Genomic DNA, 2737 nt, shown 5'->3' with positions numbered 1-2737 from the left:
TACTGTATGCAGAGTAGGTAACGGGGCCAGCAGCCGGGCACGGCGACTTCCTTCTTGTTGTCGTCGTCGTCGTCGTCTGGCGTGGCCGAGGCCGAGACGTGGCTCCTGGCGCTGTTGCTGCGCTGGGTTGCTGCGCTGGGTTGCTGCGCTGGGTTGCTGTGCTGGGTTGCTGCGCTGGGTTGCTGCGCTGGAGTTGGAGCCGGCTGCGCACGCCACGCGACGCCACGCCGCCGCGCGACCTCCGCTTCGTTCGTTTTTATGCCGTCTTTCACCGAAATTCGTTCTCTCCTCAGCGCCGCGGCGCTTGGTGCTTTGCGTGACGCGCGCACAGCAACAGCGCCATCAAAAGGTCACTGCTGTTCCCGTTTCGCAGTGTCCCCACGATGCACCTGTGTCGAAAGGGCTGCCAATCTCGGTCTGCCTGAGGCAACTTCTTAAGTTCAACATTCAAGTAAATTAACTGGTCGCAAGTAAATAACCCTGGTTCACATCGCCGTAAATCACTGCCATTAAATCAGTGTGAGACCATCCTCCAAAGACGTGTATGGTGTGCGCGCGTTTACGTGTGTGTGTGTGTGTGTGTGTGTGTGCGTGTGTGTGTCTGAGTGTGAGTGTGCGGCGCGCGCTTCACACGGGAAGTGCCCCGACAAGGGAGGCAAATCACTCAGGGCTCCATTGCACCCTGCCGGCCTGCCCCGACCTGCCCTGCCCTGCCCTACTCGGGCTGTGCTGGCAGCACCACGCCTCTAAACGCGCGCCCCGACCCTCTCACACAAAGCCCCACGTGGCGTTGTTTTTGTTGTTCTCGTCGCTGCTGATGTTGTTATCATTTGTGGTTGTTTGTTGTTCACCCCCAACAGAGTTGGTCTGGTCACTCATACCCCTCCCGGCGCCTCCTCCACCCCCCTTCCTGGCCTCGGTGTTTTGCGCAAACTGCCACAAACACTTTACGATGTTTACCCATATCGTGTCGCCCGGTTCATTCGACATGTTTGACACACACACGCGGTTTTCCCCACCCCGCCCGCCCCGCCCCTCGCAAATAGAGCCGTCCCAGCGGAGGACCGCGAGCACAGCCAGCACGGCCTGCTTGACAGCGGCATTCCTCTGAGCGGCGCGGCCGGCTTTGAGTTTGCAGCAGCAAAAAGCGAAACGACAACAGCAACAAGTTTATTGGTTTGGGATCGTCCACTTTATTCCGTTCGCGGCAAAACCGGCTCCTGGTTCCTGGAACGTCCTGGATATCGGCCATGTCTTCACTGTAGGTTACCTGGTAAAACCAATTGGCCTTTTCCTTTTGTCCACTTCTCCTGGCTGTCCTTTTGCTCGAAAGTCATCCCCACCACTCGGACACCGCATACTACCCCGTATAAGGAAACCAAACGAGTATTAACCGAGAAATTTGAAAGGGAAAATAAAAAATTTGAACTCTACACCCCCTCCCCAGTCTTAATGGGGAGGCCTCCTGCTTTACTTCGGTGTTCGGGATGGGAACCGGTGCTATCAGGTACCTGGGGTTAATCCCGTCAGCGACTCTAAGCGTTCGCCGGGGGACCCAGTAGGACCCCAAAGCTCAGGCAGCTGGGTGGGAGCACCCAGTACGAAGCTCTTTGAGGGGCGGGACGTAGAGTGAGACGACAGAGAGACAGAGAGAGACTCAGACAGAGAAGAGGTTTGGTGGGAGCTTCTTGTTTTCGTAGGGTTGGTTGTGTACCCCATGGTACCCCCACTGTCCGGCGCTCCCGTACCGAACATACAGCGTTTTAGGCCAGCTTCAAAGGACTTATCATCGCCTCCCCGACAAGTCAAGGAGGCACCACCCGCAACCACACACCGGGTGGTCTGGATTGATGGATCAAATACGCCATCGCTCCAGTGCCGAGGCCAACCCGCCGAAGCGGATTGCTTTTTAGACACCCACAGCGGAGTGGCCAGGTGAATGTGACTCTGACCACTACGCTATCACGCTTGTACGTCTGGCAGCGTGTTGGACGACGGGTTTGAGTTGCACTGGGAGGAAGGCCGTCGAAAAATGTAATGAAATGACGGGATTCGATCCCCGGACCCCGCCATCGGGATCACACGACTTTACGCTCTCGGCCACCACGGCCCATGATGAGGGGATCGGCGTGAGGTGGGTTCTTGAAGCAACAGGACTCGACCGACCCGGTCAAAATTTCGCAAGAAGTTGGGGGAGTCGAACCGCCGATCCTAGCACTGATAACCGACGCCTCTACTCCCTGGACCACCACGTCCCATGCTCGGGGTGGGCTCACGTTTACGGGTTTGAACCGCACTGGGTGAGGCGGTAAAATTAAATGGAAATATTTGTTAGGAGTCGAACCTCCGGCATGTGGGCCTGTTGCACACGGCTCCGCTCTCATGGCCTCGAACCACCACCCTTAGGATAGCAAGTCGAAAAAACTTTTGTGACGCTGGTATTCGAACGCCGGCCTGCGGTAACTCGATCCCACGTCTCTAACCTCTCGGCTATCACAGCAGTTGCGAAACGCGATGGATCATCTGCTTTCATTAACGTTCGTTGAATGAGATTTTTTTTCTCTTCCAGGATTTGGATACTCGAATCATCTTGGGCAGTTTCTCCCGGGAGGTGGCGCCACACATCTTCTGCAAGGTAAGCTCACCTCGTAGTGCGACGAGGGACCGGAAAGGATGGGGACGACCCCGGGAGGGGAGGGGGAGGGGGGGGGTGACCTGACCCCGTGCGAGGCTCAGT

The sequence above is a fragment of the Thrips palmi genome, unplaced genomic scaffold (assembly GCF_012932325.1).
Source record: "Thrips palmi isolate BJ-2018 unplaced genomic scaffold, TpBJ-2018v1 HiC_scaffold_19, whole genome shotgun sequence".
Lineage (NCBI taxonomy): Eukaryota > Metazoa > Arthropoda > Insecta > Thysanoptera > Thripidae > Thrips > Thrips palmi.
The sequence above is the reverse complement of the archived record's forward strand: the minus strand, read 5'-3'. Positions refer to the sequence as shown.